The 22,372-nt window shown below is 37.0% G+C and overlaps 1 pseudogene; it reads right to left on the reverse strand.

Moving 5' to 3' along the window:
• Window positions 1-1,218: 1,218 nt before the first annotated feature.
• Window positions 1,219-19,786, reverse strand: LOC120296032 (annotated as a pseudogene).
• Between the last annotated feature and the right edge of the window lie 2,586 nt (window positions 19,787-22,372).

The raw sequence follows: 22,372 nt of genomic DNA on the forward strand, positions 1-22,372 counted from the left end.
TTCCATTGTTAAAAAAGAGTCATGATATATATTCAAAACCATTTTTGTTCCATTGTTAGTTTGAATTGAGTTGTGCTTAAGATTTTTGTTCATTGACTTGCATAATTTAGTGATTTAGGCTAAATGACTAAAAGATTGAGTTTTTCTTTGTGGGGGCGCCCTTGATGGGTCAATGACACCTAGTCGGTCGTGACGAATCAAATAGGCAATCAGACAAGATGGTCGTTATTTGATTGTGGAGTTTAGTTAGTGACGGGATTGGGAGAGTCACAAAATTCTATCTCATCTCAAATTCATCTCCGATAGCCCCAACAACCTTCTTTCTTGCTTGATACCTTGGGTTGTGATACGTCGGTATAATTCATTTCTATGATATACTGACCATGCGCTCAAAACGAAGTGAAAAGAGACCGTGGTGCGACAGTATATGTGAATCCCTGGTGCTCGTGCCAGACCAGCTTGTGAAATTATCCGGGGTCGAGGTAGACGAACGATGAACTCATTATTATCTTATGAACGTAAAATTTATATATGCACTTTCATCACTTATATTTAGTTAAGACGGGCTTAAGAGAATATCCGCTCATGTACTTATCACATGACATTTCGCTTTATTTATATACTTGTCATGTGACAAGACAAGTGACATAATCTTGCCACATGACTCAATAAACTTTGTAGAGACCCGAAATTTCCCTCCAAGAGAACGTCTCCGAGGGCCACCGGTCCTGTGGTGCATCAAGATTTCCTAGAAATCCCTAATCCAGGTTCATATTTTAGAACAGAGAGAAATCACCACCAATCATTTTATTTAGCCCAGGCAGATTGGACACTTAGAAACCTAAGTAGTATTATGGGATTAAACTACTTAGGGTTTGCATAGCAATATTCCAATTTCTCTATTGTTTTATTCTTTTGCTCCTTGAAACAGGAAAATAATAGAAACTTATTTAGTAATATTAGCTAATTTTTCTATTCATTGGAATAGAAAAGTGGCTAGGAAATAGATTTAAAACAAAAAAAAAAAAGTAAAAAACTGGAAACAATTTTTTAGAAGTAAGTCATTTTCTTTCTTTTCTTTTGGTTTTCCTTCTTCTTCATCATTGCCCCTTGTCAGTTGCTGTCGAACGCCACCATCCTCTACCACAATCCACTATCACTAACCGTCATTGCCAGTCACTGTCATACACCTACTGCCACCATCACCGTCCACTATCACTAACCATCACCGTCCGCCACCATCATCCACTGGTTGTTTCTGCTACTGTTTGCCATCATCCGCCGTCGTGCACCATTGCTACCACCTGTGACAGGATTGGAAATTATGCTAAGATATGACGGATTAATTTGGAATTTCGAAAAGGTGACGTGTTCAAATCAAATGGCACGGGACCTTAAATTTCGAAACGATTACCAATGCAAAGGACTTATCGGGTAACCGTGGTATTTGGAAAAGTGACATGCAAACGAAATGTCCTATGACGTGGAATTTTGAATACATATGACGTTTTTTTTTTTTTTTTGATAATCCAGGAAACCTCATAAGCCGACAGCCGGGGCGAGCAAACCTGGGGGAGCAACTGCAGGACCCACTACCACAATACTTTAAGTAAAAATCTCTAATGACACTTCTGGGATTCGAACTCCTCCCATTCGTGAGGGGGAAAGAGCCCAAGCCAGTTACGCCACTGTGGGCAGTGGTTACATATGACATGTTGTGTGACATGAAATTTCAAAAATGAAAATAATAAGATTTTCGAATTTGTAGGTGCGTTTCGAATGAAAAGTGATTTTCATGCACAAGCCTAAGTTCCACCTCTTTGCTATGAGGACCTCGTGTTTAGCCATTAAAACGAGACATTTGCCAAGCACCTTACAAAAACTATAGTATCCCGTATTTTCACTATTGAAGTGCTGCAAAATTATCGTACCAAGATGGCATTTATCACATAATGTCATAATGTAAGGATGAATCGATGATTTGGAAGCATAATGTTATTGCGAGTCTATAGAAAGAAAATATTACTTGCTTATTCTATCATGTTAAACTAATCAAACATTGATAAAATGATGAGACACATAACTTTTTTAAGCAGTCAAGAAGCCTTTTGAGCCAAGTTCTGCTCACCATACAAAAACGTCTCTTGGTCCAATCTAAGGTCAGTTGTCCACATCAAGATCAGGGAATTTACATGAAATTACTTTATAGGGTGATACATCCCAAGGAGATTTTGCATTCCTTTGACAAATCTTCCGAAAATTAAATTAGTATGAAAGTATAACATATCTTAAAAATGCCTTGTTTAGTTCAGCATTCCCAATGAGCTTTCAGCTCCAAAAGCCCATTGGGAAAAAATTTAGGTGTTTGGTTAAGCATTTGGAGGTATCATTGGCCAAATGTTGGCCTTTGAAATGTTAAAAGCCCAAAGTAGGTGGGGCCTGCTTTGGGCTTTCAGCATTTCGGAAATGCAAGTCCATCTCTATTATTCATCCGTTGACATCTTTTTCTTTTTTTCTTTTTTAAAACCAATCATCTTCCCTACACCTCAACCGCTGTTGATCGGCGATAGAGTTTCATCGGATTTTATTTTTATATTTAAAAATAATGATAATAACTCTTTGCAAATGTTTTTTTTTTTTTTTTGGTCCTACTCTATTCCTACTCTACACTCACTCGCACTTGTGCCCGCCTCTTGCAGGGCGTGGGAGTCGCAACCCACGCTCAAAACTTACGCGTCCCTACCCCATTCCCCCCGAGGAGGTGGGGATTTGAACCCCACCTCCCCCTTATGTTGGGTTCGCCTTTTTTTTGTAATTTTTATCTTTTGACAATCAATAGCCTAACTTTTTATCAATATACTAGAATGATCATTAATTAACGAAGATGATTAATACTACAATAATTAAAAAAAATATTCAAAGTTGAAAACAAACCTAAAAGAACCCTAGGCCAAAAGTTGAGCTTTGCATCTAATCTATAATCAAATTCTTTTAATATAATTTTTAAATATATTTACTAATATATATATATATATATATATATATATATATATCTTTTACATTACTCTCAACATGAAAATGTAAAAGGTTATATAGTCATTGTTTCTTTTTAGCAATTTTAAAAATACTAAAACTAAAAAACTTAATTTGGTTACACTAAAGGGTTTTTCAAATATATGTTTACCAAACGGTCTTGCATTTCCCTAAAACACTTTTCGGTTATAGTTTACCAAACAGTCTAGCATTTCAGAAAACACATTTACCTAAAAGGTATTTGTATTCTCCCAATGGCATTTCCCCAAAGCCGAACCAAACGGACCCAAAGTGCATTTGATATGACAAAAAAGATTTTCTCAAGAAGATAAAAATCCTGAGGAATTCGTCTTCAGTACAAATAGAGATAGAGATAAACTAGGTTTAGCCCATTTAAAGAGGTCGCTAACACTAATATGTCATAACACTATTTATCTTCCTTGATGAAAAAGACCATCTTTTTCATCAAATTCACAGCATTATCACAAGTAGGATTAAACAAATGAAATACAAGATCCTCCCCTGGCCACAAGTCCTTTCCATCCACTCTTACTAAGCACCTCCTTGTAATACCACCCTTTGGGTTTGTTCGTTTCGCGGAAAATAAGCCATTTTCGGAAAATATTTTTCTATAAATCATTTTCTAGGAAAATGACAATATTTTTTTGTGTTCGGCTAAAACCTGAAAATGTTTCAAAAATATTTTCTGGTGTTCAGTAAGGAAAATATTTTCTGCTCACCAAATTAGCGAGCACGAGCGTCAAGCTCGAGATGCTAGCGCTCACCAAATCGACGGGTGCGAACTTGAGATCGACGAGCTAAAGGTTCACTTGGTAACGGCTAATGATTAGCCAAGAAAGAAGAAAATGGAAAACAAAGAAAAGAAATAAAGAAATAAAAAAGAAAAGGAAATTAAAAATAATTCGAATTAAAAAAGAATAAAAATTTAAAAATAATTTGAATAAAAGAAGAAATGAAGAAGAAGAAGAAGAAGAAGAAGAAGAAGAAAGGAGAGGAGGAAGTGATGATTTGTTGAGGTGTGAGATAAGAGAGATCAAGTGAGGAAAATATTTTTCACTTTTCAAAAGTGGAAAACATTTTCCCTCAATTTAGAAGATTTTTTTTCTTTTCATGAAAAACATTTTCCCCCAGGAATTCATTTTCCGTGAAACGAACGCCAGAAAATCTGAAAAACGTTTTCCCAGAAAATATTTTCCGCGAAACGAACGGAACCTTTGTGTCGAAAAATATCCTTCTCAGCAGCACAAATTAGAACCCTATTGCAACCTAACCTCGAGAATCTCAAGTCCATTATCGGGTTTATTAGCGGGTCATCACAACCAATGTTGGTTGGTTTCACTATGTTCCAGGACCGTTTGACCAAGGACCTCTTCTCAGGTTTGGTTATCTCCAAAGGCAACGGTTCATTGCCCCAGAAGAAAGGATGCACCATAATAACTCCCGAAACTTCAATTCCCTCTGGCTTTTCCTCTCCCAATCGAATGCTCATGTTGTGAACTATGTTGGCACCTGCACTATCTCCAGCCAGGAATACTTAAGTAGAACGAAAAATGACCTAGTTAAACTAATTGACAAGAGAATAGATTGTCGTTTTAGTCAGTGTTGCTTGAATGTATATCATTGGAGAGAGCATGTTTAAGGTGTTACCATTTTTAAATAGTATATTATCCACTCATATAATAACTTAAACATTTAAACTAATTAGTAATGTCCCCATAAAATTTTACATGATATTAAAGTATGAAATAGTGCAAGTTTGGAATTGACTATAGATTTTATTATAGTGATACTACCACCAATTGATTGAGCACCAATTTATGATTTATCATATTGTCAACCTAAAGTGCACATCGACTTTATCTTTAGTGGCTCGTGAAAAGCTAGTATTTCATTATTTTATTATGATAATAGTGCAATTAGAGCGATCAACTTATGGTCTACCCGCTCGGCTCTCCTAATCCGAGAGATAAATAAGCATAAGAAAGCTTGACCCACTCATTTTTGGCCCAATCCCGAGCTTCCCCAATTCGGAAATTACTATATAATAGTTTTATATGACAGGTGAACTTGGGCAACACGCTAGACTTGACCTTCATATTCGACCTGACTCAACCCTGGCCCTTCTAATGATCATCTATGTCCAATTATACGCAACAACTGACAACTGACAACTTCTGCTCTTTATTTACTGATGCATATCATCCGGCAAGAATGAAAACTACTCTCAGAGTACAAGTTCATATAAGATGGCTGTGGGGGAGTCATATGAAATCATTTATCATTGTCAAAATATCTAACCATTTTAGACAGCAAAATTCTATTGTTCCATACCCAAAAGGATGGGACTTCTTTTGTTGGGGAAAACTAATCAATCGGTGTTGGCACTTAATTTAAATTCATCTTTTAGAAATAGAAGATAATATTTGATTATAGAGGGAAATTTTGAAAAAAAATTGAATTCAAAAAAATTCAACAGTCATGTGATTTTTGAGCCACTTTTTTGGTTGAGGAGTTGAGTGAATATTGGGAAATCTTCACTTGTTTGTTGAATTTTCCCTCTATAGTGCGAAGCACCACCCGCCGCGGTGGCTCCGCTAGATAAGGCCCTGCTAATCCTTTCCTCAAAAGTGAAGGGTTCGAAACCCAATGGAGGTGCTTGGCGTCTTAACCGCTGTCACGGGGTGGTGATTCCCTCATGCGGCCCCAGGGTTTGTCCCGCCGTGTTGCCGGCGTACGGGTTTCCCTGGGTCACCAAAAAAAAAAAAAAAATAGAGAGTGTGAAGCCTTGAATGGGGAGGCTTCTCTTCATCTTTCATCGAAGGAAAAAATAGAAAAGTGAAGAGAAAAAAAGAAAAGTGTGGGGGGTCTTCGAGAGAAAAAAAAAAAAAGGAAGAGAAAAAAAGGGGCTTCTCTTGAGGTTTGGCTTTTTCCTTTTGCAAAAGTGCTGCAGAAAGTTAAAAGGTCAGAAAAAAAGCAAAGAAAGGGAGAGAAAATATTGGGTGGGCTATACTGTAACGAGCAGCTATGACATCCCAGGGCGTCACATACTAAGCGCAAGCAGAATTATAATTATTATTATCTTCTTAATTGACTTGTAACCTCCTTTAGATAACCCATAGCGTTTACCATTGAAGGTTAGCATGTATAACATGGATTATTTAAAATCTCAAGTTTATGTTATGAGGTTATCCTGCAATCACTCTACCTTCAATTCTTAAGTATTGGCCAAATCATTCATGCACATAAACAAGGACACAAGAAGCTTCATTTCTACTTATCATCATTAGAGCTTACAAAATTTATCAACCTGGACTCTTTCCATGTTCATCGCCTATATATACAACATATACATTACAAAAGTAAGGCATAACACAAGCCAGGGATAAAGGGTGAGGGTATCTACTCCACGAGTTCCCACACAAGCCCACATCTAGCAAAAACAAAAGTCAGTCAACCTCTACAAGATCAAAGGCGTCTAGGCGCCGCCCAAACTTGCTCCAAGTCCTCCTACTCCAAAGTGTAAAGGTCCGAACATCTCTCCTTCATGGTTGAGAAACCATGCAACGAACGTCATCGAAGTCAAGTCAGCTCTACCATCATCCAGCCATAAAGTCGCCTCATATTTGGAGAAAATCATGTCAATGTCAGGATCATACACGTCATGAAGAGAAACATCAAGACGCACTACCGCCCCATATCGAGCTATTGGCGGTACATTCATGCTATCAATCTGAAAATGTAAGGTATGAGCAAACAACCTTGCCCAGTAAAGAATGATAAAACTCTAACTTAAACAATCCATAGTCATCAATATTGCAAGAGAATCATCAAACAATTTAGGATACTAAAGAAAGTATATCACAAGCATAAACAATTGGATATTGACATATTATGTATATAATCACCTTATGAGCATCCACTTCTAGGCTTACCTTTCTCAAGCTCAATCTCATATCAAGATGTAATGCAACAATAATAAATGGACTCACTCGCCAAATATAATTATATTTAGTGAACATATGATCCACCCTCGATCAATCACTAACCAGAATTCAACCGGCCGATTGAGTCACTTCCGAAAAGTACGTTATCCGGACTTCCACAACATCTCTAATTATGGGCATCTCACTCCGAGGCGACCCGGTATCACACAACCGAGGTCCTCCCAAGACCACACAGCAAGGGGGATCTCACTCCGAGGCATCTCAGTATCACACAACCGAGGCATCCTTGATCACACACAAGGGCATCTCACTCCAAGGCATCTCAATATCTCTCTACCGAGGCATCCAAGACCACGCAGCAAGGGCATCCCAAACTTCCAGGGGCATCATCGGTATCTCGGTACCGATGGGTTCATTCATCTTAAGCACACGTTTCACACCACCACACCTTTGATTAATGCATTTATCATATGCAAAAGAAAAGACTCTAAAGTATCTATCTAACTCTCATGAACCTAGCACATGTGCGTGTCCAAATTATAAACTAAAACCCATTACGTCATGTCCCATTCCATGGCGAACAGATATTTATCTCATAATCAAGCACTATTCACCACACTCATTGCACACACATGATTCTATATACACTTATATCTCAAATGATATATGAGACTTAGTCTTACACAACTAACATCTATTGGGAGGTTACTAGACTTTATGTTTGTCATACAAGTCTAATATAAAAGACAACATCTAATATATGTTCTCGGGTCCAGACAATTTACTAACTAAAAGTACAGTTTCGGTTTCGGACACGTAAGGTATATTAATTCTTGTCGAAATACTACCAAATTTTAGTATGTTATATTTAAGACATAGACTAACAATTTCCCTGAAGAAACTTAAGTCTTATTCTCACTGTATTAAGAGTAACAGTTGCTATAATCTTTACTAGCACTCTATATCAACGTCCAGATTCTTTCACTAGCCAAATATTATCGATTTAATCTCAAATTTTGACACACTATTCCTTAAGATGTGTTCTACAATTTTCATTAAGGATTCGAAGTCCAAATCTAACTAGGTAAATACAGAAAATTCGGATAATTAGTAAAGGTCAAACCGTTTCTCACAAAAACAGTTTACTGGTTTTACTAAGTTCACTTCTATCTCTACGTTTTATATATTCATATGGTTATAGCTACATGTATAACTTGATCTTATAGATGTTCTATCATGTAGAATGGTTTCTTTCTCATTTCTATTAACATACATAAAGAAAATTAAACACAAACAGAAGACTCATAACCGTTTTCACCTAGAACAAAATAGATACACAAATTTTCTCACTTCTAACTCAACGAAACAACTTGTCTATCCACAAATCTCTTCTAAAATACTCCAATGCTTACTCACAGCAACTCAAAGCAACTTCAGCATATCTTTCTCTAACAAATGATCAATTCCACAGCTCGGCTCGAAGTGTCGTTGCATCTGTAAGCCACTTATCAAGATTTCTACCAAAACAACACACTCGGCATCCATTTCATCACTTCGCTCAACAAAACAACATACTCACACAAGGATTTTGAAACATGCAAGGTTCAAAAACAACATGCAATGGCTTCTGCCTTTAATCTATCACTTACTTAGCTTAGATTAACCATAAAACAGCAACTACAAACTAAATCCTTCACTGTTTGGATTGACCCACAAGCTTTCTTGACAAAACAATGGATAACTTTCAATTTAGAGTTATATCTTTCCTTACCTTGTTCAGCTACTAGACAACCCAAAGATACTTCAAGATCAACACCAAAATCTCGCATGCAAGAAGAAGAAATCACTGGTTTGCTATTGGTTTGCTTCTGGTTCTACCGCTCAGTCAAGAGAAAAAGAAGATGAAGATGGGTTGTTCGGTTTTATATGGAGAGAGAGAGAGAGGGTACGAAACTTAAGGGGGAAATAGGTCTACAAACTAATCCCTAGGCTAGAGTAATGATGAAATTTGCTAATGATTGTTTTCCTTGGGTTGATGGTTTGGTTTCTAGAGAATAGAAAATTGTGGGTGTCAAGTGCATGGAGAAACGAGAGAGAATGATGTCGTGGCCTCCAAGTTTGTTCTCTCAAATTTAATTTGTCACTCAAAATCAATTAGTCTCTAATCCGAGTCATTAGCCAGTTCATTAGTTTCTAATTTTTCTCAATTAATTTCCTTTTGATTCCATTAGATTTCATTTCTATTACAATCATACAAAGTCATGACATAACATATCGACTAGTCAATGTTGGTCTATAAAGAATTCATCACAAAATGCTAAAGTTAGAAATTGATATTAGCATTATAAACATTAATCAAGTTATCATAACTATAATCTATAAAATAAAATCATTCGGGCCTAAATATTCGTTCCCGACCCAATAGGTTTAATCTATAACAGTTCCGGCCCACTAAACTAAATCTACAAATCTAATAATTCCGAACCTTGGCCCGCTTCAAACCAAGTCCAAGCCCATAATCTTTCATTAGATTTCTTAAGTCCAATTCGTGTGGCCAACTTACTTCTCAAGCCCACACGTTTCTCACGATCTATTGGGTTCACTTTCTAGCCCAATCTAATTAATCTAAGTTCATAATGATCTAATTACACTAATGAAAGTCACTGAAATTTGGGATGTCACATATACACTCCACGTAGGCGAAATGTACCACCATACAAAAATCGACACGTGACAAATTTGGGCCCACCTGTCGGTCTTAATTTCCCCGTTAAGACTCCGTCTCTCTCCCCTTTACTCTCTCCTCCCCTCCGTTTCTGCCCACACCTCTCTTTCCCTCTTCTCTCTTACTTCTCTTTTTTTGAGAAAATTTCCCTTGTTAGTCTGACACATGCAAGGGAAACAACAAGAAAAGCACAGAGAGAGAGAGAGAGAGAGAGAGAGAGAGAGAGAGAGAGTTGTGGGAAAGAAGAAAAGAAAGCGAGGGAGGAAGTCTTCTTCTTCGGCCGTTCCACCATCGACGACGCTGCTGTTGTTCCACCACCGACGGTGCCAACGACGACCAGGTCGCTGTCTCGTTTGTCCGAGCAGCTGCCCACAACGTCTTCTGGCTCCAGCCCTCAGGCCTCGAATAATGCCCAACCACATCAAAATCAAACTTGGCCCGCGCTATTTCTCCAAGGTCTGCACATCATTACACCATAAGTAAATCAAGCTCATGAGGAAAACCTGAAGCCCTCACAACTAAAATGAGATCATAATCTCCTTGGTTAGCTAACTTCCAGAGATTTAAAGTGCACACGAGCTGCAAGTGCAAGGATCATACCAAGGTCAGCTGAGATGTGTGCCTCGCCATCATAATTGGGTCCGGCCAAAACATTTCCTTATGGAGATATAATTACAGTGCCTCCAGCACATACGACAGAATCTGGGTTAAGATCGTCATCTGTTCCTGCAAAAACATACTCTGGTGGAGGCGGGTAGTCTTTCCGACGAAAAAATTGGTTGGCTGATAAAACAAAACATCCACCTCAAGAGCAATATGTGTCATAGATGCTTGCCAAATGTCCCTCGCATCAGCTGTGGGTGCACAATATATTTCAACACCTGCAAAATAAAGAAGACTGGATTTTCTCAATCCTTCCTGCATCAAGTTTAGCTAACATCGTTCCTGTGCTGATTGCAGTTTCTATATTAAAATTATGGCTCATGGAAGCCCAGCCTCAACAGGAGGTACGAAGGTTTTGCAATCCAACAAGGCATTGACAGACAACAATCCATGGAATCACATTATAATATGGATTGTGATGGTTAAACTTCCGAACATTACCCCAACACTGGTTCCAACGACATCACTGACAAGAACCAAGACCTCATAAACTCATGACTTCCATCCAATCTCTGAAAGGACAAGTCAGCGACCAAACTCCCAAAATTTCGCAAGAAATGCCCAACTTCTCAGCACTAAAAGTTCTGCAAGCAAATGAAGCTAGCGACGAAAGCATTATAGAAGAAGGGGGGCTTTGAAGGGCGAGCATGGGTTACCGCAGGACGAGAATTAGCAGCGAGAGGATCGGAGAAGGTGAAGGAGCAAAGGGAAATCTTTGCGATCTCCGAAACGGCGACGTCGCAAACGCCCGGCACGTCAGTCGTCAAGAACTTGTAACCGGCCTGGAAGGCGTCCCGCCAGAACTTGGGCAATCTACTGCTCTTGCTCTGTGTGTACACATCCCACAAATCTCGTAACCGGCCTAGAAGGCGTCGACGCTGCTCTACAGGTGGTTGCAGAAATGTGATCTCCCAAATCTCGGCCGCCCAAGCAGATTAATGTGCGAAGGAAAGCGGCACCGGAGTAGAGATGGAGCGAGCAACGGAGCAAAGAGCGAGCGCCGAAGCAAAGACGGAGGAAGCGACAGGACCAGCGAGCGAGCGAGCACCGGGCGACGGTGGGGAACGGCCGCTTGACAAACGCAATGCCGGAGCAGCAACAACGAGTGCGGAATAGCAAACGAGAGCGAAACCAGAGATTCAAAATTTGAAAGCTTCGCTCGCTTGGAACGTTTCTTCTACTCGGAGGAAAGAACGAAGGAAGAGGAAAGAGAATACAATAAATGCGTGCAGACTCTGCAGAGGAGAGAGAGAGCGCAGGGCTAGCGTATAGGCGCTAGAGGAGAGAGAGAAGATTATTTTACCGAAAATAAAAGGAACGCGCTCGGACTCCAGCGTGGCTGCCGGGCAACACGTGTCACCCGGTGAATGGACTCGGAGGAAGACACGCTGGAGTCAGAGTTGCAGCCAATATTTTCTCGCCAGGGACACCGAAGCCTACCGCCCACCGTCCTTTTTTCTAACCCATTAGGTAGTTTTATTTTATTTTTCCTTTATTTTATGTTGTTTTACTTACCCTTTTTAAATTTCAATATTATTGCATAGGAAGGTGATTTTCATTTTATAAATAATGTAGGCATTATTCATAGGGTTTTGTTTAAAATTACTATAATTATTAATTTGATCCGTAAGACGTCGGATCATTTTTTTAATTATATTAATTTTTGGGTATTTTAATAGTATTTTAATTGTTAAATCACTATAGAGGTAAAATAATTGTTAATTTAATCCGTGAGACAATGGATTAGTTTTTTCGGTTATTTTAATTCTTATCTTGGTTTTTTAAAAATAATTACTTGTTTTGGAAAGATTAAAAAAAAACACTAAAAAAATTAAAAAATCTAAAAGTATAATAAAAAATCTAAATCTTGCATCAGAGTTTTGTGGGCTTAGTAAATTATGATCGCATCATGTTATTTTCATAAATTAGAACTGCATTTTTAATATTGCATTTTTGATAATTTTTGGAATAGGTTAGGGTTGGACCTAAATAACATTTTTCTCGAACATAAGATCTTAGATAAAGTTTGCATATTTTAATAATTTAAAAAAAAAAAAAATAATTTTCTAAGAGAGGATATGGGTTAAATCAAATTAATCCTTAAAATAAATTAGAAAATTATTCACTTTAGATAGTTTAATTAGTTTTTTTATTAATTCCGAAATATTAAGTACATGTTAATTAATTTACATAATACGTTTATTTAATTAGAATTTGTTTATTAGTAAAATTATATCATATCTAGAAATTAGGTACTTAGGTCCATACACATTTCATACTTAAGGCTACGCATTTTAATTTTTAAGATTCATATAGAATTAGGATAATTTTTCTTTAATAAAACCAAAACAAAAAAAAAATGTTATTTAGGTTATATAGATTTCATAATATGCACATTACATGTTGCGCTTTAGTTAGTGGGTCATAGGTTAATGTTTTAATATTCCCGTCGTATAGTTTTTTTAATAAAAAAGCCAAAGATTAGTATTGCATCATTATGTTGTTTTTCTTAATAAGAATTATTAAGTCATTTTAAAAAAAACACACAAAAGTCATTTATTTGGTTAGTTAATAGGTTAGTTCATAATTAATCCCATTTCATGTCATCATTGTTAGTGTAGGTTGCATATGTGTAATAAAAAAAAATCATTAAAAAATCATAAAAAGAGCATGCATATAGAATTACCACGTCATACATCCCATATCATGTAGCACATACATATTTAGGATTAGGTAAATTAGATTGTATGTATATGGTGATGGTTTAAGTTATGCCATATGAATTGCATCTCACATGTCATTAAAGTAAAATTCAAGCATATTAAGTTTAAATTAAGATTGCATAAAATAAAAATTAGGTGTCATGTCATTTAAAAAATCATGTTTAGGGCATGCATTTTTATTAGCATTTTTGTAACTTTTTTTTAGAGAATAGACCTTAATAGGTTGTAGTTTATAATTTCTTACAATCTATCACTTTGGTTTATTGAATGTTATTTCATTGATTGTGCACCCGCATGACCACCATTTGCATGTTAGTAGCTTAGGTTAAAACTAATAAATACTGCCTGCAAAATATTTTTGAAATTAAAATGAAAAGGTACTGAAAGGGCATTAGATTAATCTAGCATAACCATGTCCCCAGACCTATTGAATCTCTGGTTCGCAATAGTAAAGTATTCTCACATATTTTACTTGGGTTTCTAATCAACCCTAATTAGTTAGTGGCGGCTCCAAATGTTTTTTAATTGCATGTTTAAATGGGTTAATTTCTTAGTATCAAGTCGCGATTGGTAGGACTTGGGAGAGTCCATGCCAAGTCTTCGGACTTAGTAATCCAATAGCCTTCTTTAAGTAATTTACCCTTGGGAAGGTCGCAACAACTAGGAAGAAAGAAATCAGATTTCAAGGCGTGAATGCACTGTCTTTAAGGAATTATTTACCCCACAATGTTATTAATAATTACTGGCAAAAATCCTTCAGAATAGAATAATGTTTCAAACGGAAATACTAGATAGCAATTCCGCTATTTCTCGAAGAACTCTTGAAAGGAAACAATTAAAAATAATAGTTGTAAAAAATATCGAGACGAAGACAACAATTTATAACAGTGTTTTAGAATAGATACAATCTTCACTCTGAAACGTTGCATTAAGAACGGAAGACAAATTGTAAATTAGAACTAAAATATAATAATAATAATAATAATAATAATAATAATAATAATAATAATAATAATAATAATAATAATAATAATAATAATAATAATAATAATAATAATATAATAATAATAATAATAATAATTGAGAATCGCGTTTGGTAAAATAATTGAGAATAGAAGACAAATGTTGCTTTAAGAACATATGACAATAGCCTGATTCTGATTTTTTGTTCCCAGAATTAGTTTGGAACGAGAATCGCGTTTCGTAAAATTTTTGTTTTCGGGAACAGATTGGGAAGAGAATTGAGAATAAAAAGAAAATGTGATTCTCCATTTGAGAATAAAAAAAGAATCAAAACAAAGTGAAAGTCTCATTCTTCCCTTCCGTCATCCCGCGATTGTTGTCCACCACCGCCCATCGCTGTTCGCTACCGCTTGCCGCTGCCGTCGTCCGCCACCACTTGCTGCTGCCACCGTTCGCCGCTGGTCACCATCCGCTGCTGCCTGCCGCCACTGGTCGCCGTCCACCGCCGATCACCGTTCGCCGGTCTAGCGAGCTCGTTAGGCCAGGGTGAGGTCCGACGAGCTCGCCGGAGGCAAGCCCAGCCACCGGCGAGCCTCGCCGGTGGCCAGGCTCGGAGACGGGCCTCGCCCAGCCCCATCGATGGCCAGGCTAGCCTCGCCTTGCCCCGGCAAAGCCGAGCCTCACCTAGTTGCCAGCAAGGCTCAGCCGACGAGGGCTAGCCTCGCCGAGGGTCGAGGACGCTCCGATGAGCGTCGCCAACCCTCGTCTAGCCGGTTGCCGGACCGGCGACTGGCCACATGAAGAAGAAGAAGAAGAATAGGAGAAAAGGGAAAAAAAAAAAAAAAAAAAAAGGAAAAAGAAAAAGGAAAAAAAGAAAAAAAGTAAAGAAAAAGTAAAAAAGTAAAAAAAATTAAAAATTAAAAGAAATTGATTTTGAACAATCAATTAGCGCGGTATCAAACGCAATTCTATTCCAGAATAAAAAAAAATTTGGACAGTTACTAACGCGTTTTTTTTACTCGAATCGGTTCCACGGAATGTAATAAAAAAATCATTTCGGTCGAATCGGTTTGGAACAGAATCGTTACCAAACGCACCCTAATTGTTATTTTGGAAGACTTCCACACTTATATATTGACCCACACACTCCTATCTTTTTTATGTGGGATAAGGCACTTTTTGTTTAATTTACAGACAACCTATCAACATTTTTCCCATGCTACTTAACTTCAATAGATGTTGGTGAGTGCAAAAAAAAAAAATGTTGGTAAAAAAAAAAATGATAGGTGTCCCTTTTTTTCTAAGTATTTTGTTAGTATGGACTGTAAATAAAAAGTTGGTCAAAGATAATAAAAGTTTTTTCTGCAGATTTAAGTGTTGTTGGTAATTTAAAATAATCCAAATTAATGTGGGTAATAAGTCGAATAAGAGTTGGTAACGCAATACTTGTTGGTAATAACTCTAGTTGGAGAAAAGTTAGTAATAACACTTGTTGAGGTGGGTAATTTTGAAAATGAGTTAGTAAAGTTAAGAAAATTAGTAAGCAAGACAAATAAAAGTGGTAACTCAATAGAATATTTCATATCTTTAGGAAAAAAATTAAATAAATATTGGTAAGTCACTTGAATAAAGATGGATAAATTTATACAAGAGTTAGTAGATATTAAGGCATTGTTAAGAAAAAACAAGTAAAAGTTGGTAAAAAAAAAAGGAAATTTTGGTAATTTAGAAACTGTGAAAGGAGTTGATAATTATATAAAAGTGTTGATAGGTCATCAGAAACTATATTAGGCGGCAGGTAATGTTTTTTACCACTACCATTCACAACATATCGATTCTTCTAGAAATTTACCTCTACGATAAAAAAAAAAAAATCAAAATTTTTTTTTTTTAACTTAGAAGCACAATCAACGTGAAATATATCCTATTTAGTTAACTCTTCATTAAGTTCATACCCAAAAAAAGTCTTCCTTAAGTCGTGAATACATGGTCGCCTATTTCAAGAAATCGCAATTCGATCAATTCATTAAAAAATCGTCTAGACCTTTTGGGACAAAACATACAAAAAGCACAAACAAGAAACATAAATCTCAGACTAACAAGGGCGCGTTTGGTAACGATTCTGTTCATCGAAGTAAATTCTGATAAAAAATGATTCTTTTTTATTTTGTTCCCGGGAATTTATTCTAGACATTTTAAGCTGTTTGGTAACTGCCCAAAATTTCTTATTCTAGAATAGAATTGCATTTAGTATCGTACTCATTAATTCTGTTCCAAATCAATTTCTTTTAATTTTTAAATAATTTTTTACTTTTTTACTTTTTTTCCTTTTTTTCTCCTATTCTTCTTCTTCTTCTTCTTCTTCTTGTGGCCGGTCGCCGGACTGGTGACCAGCCGGGCACGAGGGCCGCAACCTCACTGAGCATCGCCGGCCCTCGGTGAGGCTGGCCCTCGTCAGCCAAGCCTCACCGGCAGCTAGGCGAGGCTCGCCGAGCCTCGCCGGTGGCTGGGCTTGCCTCTGACGAGCTCGCCGGACCTCACCTTATCCTGGGGAGCTCGCCGGATCGGCGAACGGCAGCTAGCAGCGGTAGACGGTGGCAGGTGGTGGTGGATGGTAGTCGCAAGATGGCCGAAGGGAAGAATAAGAGCTGTTGGTGTTGATTCTCAAATTTGTTCCTGGAACAAGAATCAACTCTTTTTTGGTTCTTGATTCTACTCCAAATCTGTTCCCGGGAACAAAAATTTTACCAAACGCAATTCTATACCTAAACTGATTCCGGAAACAAAAAATCAGAATTTGACCATGTTTAGATGGTTACCAAATAGAGCTCAGGTGTCTAGGTGTTTTTTTTTGGGTCAAAACAAGTGTCTAGGTGTTTTTTTTTGGGTCAAAACAAGTGTCTAGGTGTTTAGTGTGCTTTTTTACCATTTTTTTCCCTCGAACTCTTAGAGCATAAAGTTGCACTTTTTCAATTTTGAACACCTCAAATAAGAGCTTATACATTCATTTCATTTGAGGGACATAATGAGAATAGACTCGTATCTATATGTCATTGAGTAGTCTAGAAATTTCAAACGAAAAAAAAAGTAGGCTACAAACGGAAGAAAAAAATTGATACTCAAGATTACCTTCTTTAGATTGGCATTGGAATTCAACCATTCATCGGGGCCGTTTCTAGCGGAATGAGAGGCCACCCATTTGAGGGCAGTCCATGAATCATCATAAGCCACCGGTAGAGGATGCTCAGGTGCTCTTCTATATAATTGACGGAGATGGCGATGACGTTAGCCTCCGCGACAAGGGTATTGAGATGGTTGTGGTAAGTTGGTGACGAAGCTGAGTGGTCTATGAAGCGACCTCCGTGAAAGTACACGAGAACGGGGAGCCTCAGGGGACAACCCATTGCCGCTTGTGGGACGTAAAGCCTTGCCGACACGGCAGTCTGACGAAATGGCCAGGTCTTTTCATTGGACGCCAGTTTTTTCCCTGAGTCTCTCTACTCGGCAATCCTTCTGTTTCTATAAGCTTAATTTAATCTAATCAATTCTTAAACATCATTAACTTACTAAGTAAGGATTAGTGAGTTAAACTCACTTGTTTAACGAACTGCTTGGTTCAAATTGACGGGGACACAACGGTGGCCGATAAACCCCAAAGTGGTAACGCCAATGGGGGCTCGATCGGTCCAAAATCGGCCAGGCAAGCCTCGGCCACAAACTGAAAAAATCGGTTCTGATCCGGCTCGTTTCTGGCGCTGCTGGGCGGCTCAGTTTGAGCTGGGCTAAGCGGACTTCGGTGCGGCTGAGTTGGTGGCGTCGCTGCTCAACAAGAAGGCGAGATGGCGGAGCAGCTTCGAAGAGACGCGAGCTATAGCGGCTGCGAGAGAGAGGAGGGACGGAGGTGGCGTTTGGCGGGGGTAGAGAACGGGCAAGGGAATGAAAAAGTGAAAGAAAAGTAGAAGGGGGACAGGGGGTCGACGTTACTGGCGGGTGAGAGAGAGAGAGAGAAGGAGAGAGGATAAGAAGGACTAAAAGTCAAAGAAAGAAAAAGTAAGGGGAGACCAAGTTGCAGGGGGGTTGTCGGTTTGGGGGTGGGGAATGTGCGAGTGAGAAAGAGAGAGAGAGAAAAAAAAAAAAAGGAGGAGGAGACGTGCGGCTGAACGGGGAAGAAAGAAAATAAAAAGAAAATTCCTATAACCAAAATTCTTGGTCTCATCTGTTCTTATTTAATCCAATTTGATTCCTAAAAATCCTCATGCTAAAATACTTGATCCCTACTCACTTTCTTGCACCAAATTTCTCCCAAATAACAAGTCTTGGTAACAAAAAACGGCTATTTTCCTCAATTCCGAATTCTACTTTCTTTTTCCTGAAATCTGATTTCTCCGATTGAGATCCGATTTTGTTGAAGAAAAAGGCCGCACAACTTCCTTTCGCCAATTAGTTCACACAGGAGACCAAAAATCCCTTCGATTTGACCAATCCGAATTTTCATTCGTTTTTCAAATCGTCCGAATCGATTTTCTGTAAAAATTCCGAATTCGTCGAAAATTCCTCAAAAGATGAGTCGACGTCCCTAAAATGACTCGTGACATAACAGAATTTTCAATTTTTGAAGTCGGATTTAAATTCACGGTTAATTTCAATCTAGTATGATTTTAACGTTACTTAGGCTCTTGGGTAGCTTTTAGAAATTTTTAGTGCCAATGACCCATGGTCGATAATTTTCGAGCCACAATGAACCTCTTCGACACATTAGCAACTCTCGATGGTCGTGAAAATCTTGAGATTTCAAATACGGACACATGATACAAAAACGACAGAAAAATCAATCTAGTGCCCATTGACGAGAATTTTGTACTTTAGTGGAATCACCCACATTTAACCATATATCTTAGTCGAACCGACCTATCTCGAATTTCTAATCGATATTTACTATGCCGTAATGATCTCAGGAGATGAGCACGGTCGAGTAAACAATTCCTAATCGAATTTTCAAATCTATTGCATTAAAATCTCTTAATGATTTCCCCCGATAGTCTAGTTATCTCAAGAGTGATAAGCTCTGAGAATAGCACTATAGGCGCGTTAATGAAAGGCCTGATTTATTCAATTGAAAACAGGATTGAAAATCTAGAATGTCATAGAGGATATGTTAGCACATAATGTCAAATAGATAACCCTTTTTCACAATCTAGTGCAAATGCTAACTTTGTTGGGAATCTTAACAGGTCACAGAGTAATCCTTACTCTAGTACGTACAATCCAAGATGGCGTAATCATCCAAATTTTTCATGGAATAATCAAAATGTGACGAGACTATTACCGGGATTCAAACAATCAAAAGAGTCAAAGTCATATCTAGAAGATATGGTTGCCAAACTTGCTAACTCCACTCATAACTTCATCAAGAGCATGGATGTGAGATTTCAAAATCAAGAGCCTTCAATAAGAAATATGGAGATGCAAATGAGTCAACTAGCAAACATGATGTCAGAAAGACAGCTGGGTTCTTAGCCTAGCAACATAGAGAAAAATTCAATTGAAAACATAAAGGCTATAACCCTAAGAAGTGGTAAACAAGTGGGACAAGAAGATGCTAAACAAGAGATTTTCAAAGATAGACAAGAGGAGATCAATAAACAACCAAAGGAGGCAGGCAAAAGTAAACTTTTTTCCAAATAATCCCAAACCATATGTGCCACCAATTCCATTCGCTCAACGACTCCAACAGCACAAAATAGATAAGCAATTTTCTAAATTTCTCGATATATTTAAAAAAATTGCACATTAACATTCCTTTTGCAAATGCCTTAATGCAAATGTCTAGTTATGCAAAATTTTTTAAGGAGATTTGGCAAACAAAAGGAAATTTGAGGATTATGAAATTGTGAAGTTGAATGAGGAGTGTTCAACCATCCTACAAAACAAAGATCTAGGGAGTTTTACTATTCCTTGCACTATTGGGGATTCCTTTTTTGAAAAAGTATTGTGTGATTTAGGTGCAAACACAAATCTAATGCCTTATTCAATTTTCATGAAATTAGGATTAAGCGAGGTAAAAGCAACCACAATGTCACTTCAACTAGTTGATCGATCAATTAGATATCTAAGAGGTATTGTGGAATATGTTTTGGTAAAAGTTGACAAATTTATATTTCCTGCAGATTTCATGGTTCTTGACATGGAGGAAGATTTTGAGGTACTACTTATCTTAAGTCGGTCTTTTCTAGCAACAAGAAGAGCCCTTGTTGATGTACAACAAAGCAAGTTGATTTTTAGAATTCAAGATGATCTTGTTTCCTTTAATTGTTTTAAAGTGATGAAATATCCGTCTAACAATAATTCTTATTTTAGAGTTAAGACGGTTGACAAGTTGGTGAGCAAGATTTTTCTAGAAAATATTTTTAAAGATCCACTTGAAGCATGTTTAGTTCAACAGGACAAAGAAAATCAGAATGAGGAGATAAAGGAGTACGCAAATTTCATGGAGGCAATTCCATCATATTCAATGCAAAATGCAATTAAATTTGAGGAGTTGAAATAATACACAACAAAGCTTAAACCATCAATTGAAGAGCTTTTAATTCTTGAACTCAAATCATTACCTTCTCATTTGAAATATGCTTATTTAGATGGAGTTTGTTCTTTACCAATAATTATATTTTATTCTTTGACAAATTTGATGAGGATAAACTATTCGGAGTATTGAGATAACACAAAGGTGCAATTGGATAGAAAGTAGTTGATATCAAGAAAATTAATCATTCACTTTGCATGCACAAAATTTTGATGGAGGAACAATATAAACCCACTATCCAACCTTAGAAGCCTTCAAACACGTAGAAGCAAGAAGTAGTGAAAGCTGACGTAATTAAGCTATTTGATACAGGTATCATTTATCCCATCTCTAATAGTTCTTGAGTAAATTCTATGCAAGTTGTGCCAAAGAAACGAGATATGACTATTCAGAAAAAATGACAATAACGAATTGATTCCAACTAGAATAGTTACGAAGTGGTTTGTGTGTATGGATTATAGAAAATTGAATGATGCCATTAGAATAGATCACTTTCCTTTACCAGTTAGTGATTAGATGTTGGAAAGACTTCTAAGACATGAGTTTTATTACTTTCTTGACGGATATTCGGGGTATAATTTGATTCCTATTGCATCGGAAGACTAAGAGAAAACTACTTTCACTTGTCCCTATGATATTTTTGCTTTTAGAAGAATGCCCTTTGGCCTTTATAATGCATCAGCTACTTTTCAAAAATGTATGATAGTTATTTTTTCTGGTGTAATTGAAAAATATATTGGGATTTTCATGGATGATTTTTCCCTTTTTGACTTATCATTTAATTCTTGTTTAAATAATTTCGCTTTGGTCTTACAAAGATATGAGGAGACTAACCTTGTTTTGAATTGGGAGAAGTGTCACTTTATGATACAGGAATGAATAGTGCTTGGGCATAAAATTTCTCGAAATGGAATAGAAGTCAATCAAGCCAAAGTGAAGGTCATTGCAAAATTGCATGCACCAACATCTATGAAACTTGTGAAAGAATTGTTGGGGTATGCAGGATTCTACAAGCAGTTTATAAAAGATTTTTAAAAAATTGCTAAACCCCTTTCTAATCTTTTGGAAAAAAAATGGTCAATTTAATTTTTTTTGATGAATACGTGCAGGCTTTTAACTCTCAAAAGGAGAAGTTAGTGTTGGCACTGGATTAGGATTTACCTTTTGAGTTAATGTGTGATGCTAGCGATTCTACAGTGGGAGATGTTTTGGGACAATGGAAAAATGGAGTTTTTCAAACTGTATATTATGCTAGTGGAATTTTGTCAAGTGAACAATTGAATCATTCAACAATAGAAAAGGACCTTTTGGTAGTAGCTTTTGCTTTTGATAAATTTCGTTCTTATTAATCAGCTTAAAAAGTTATAGCTTATTCTGACCATTCTGCTCTTAAGTATTTGCTTGAAAAGAAAGAATCAATATCCCGATTGATTAGGGGGATTCTATTACTGCAAGAATTTGATTTGGAAATCAAAGATAAGGGCGGGACTGAAAATCTAATTGCAGATCACTTATCAAGAATTTTGAATTCAAAGGAAGAGATAAGACCAATTTTGAAAGAGTTCTCTTATGAGAATTTTCTCCATCAAATTCACAAAAATTCCCTAGTAAGCTAACTTTGTGAATTATTTGATAAGTAATGTTCTTCCTCTTAAATTATCATATCAATAGAAAAAATATTCTTTTTTGATGTTAAAAATTATTTTTGCTAAGAATCTTG

The sequence above is a fragment of the Eucalyptus grandis genome, chromosome 7 (genome assembly GCF_016545825.1).
Source record: "Eucalyptus grandis isolate ANBG69807.140 chromosome 7, ASM1654582v1, whole genome shotgun sequence".
Taxonomy (NCBI): Eukaryota; Viridiplantae; Streptophyta; class Magnoliopsida; order Myrtales; family Myrtaceae; genus Eucalyptus; species Eucalyptus grandis.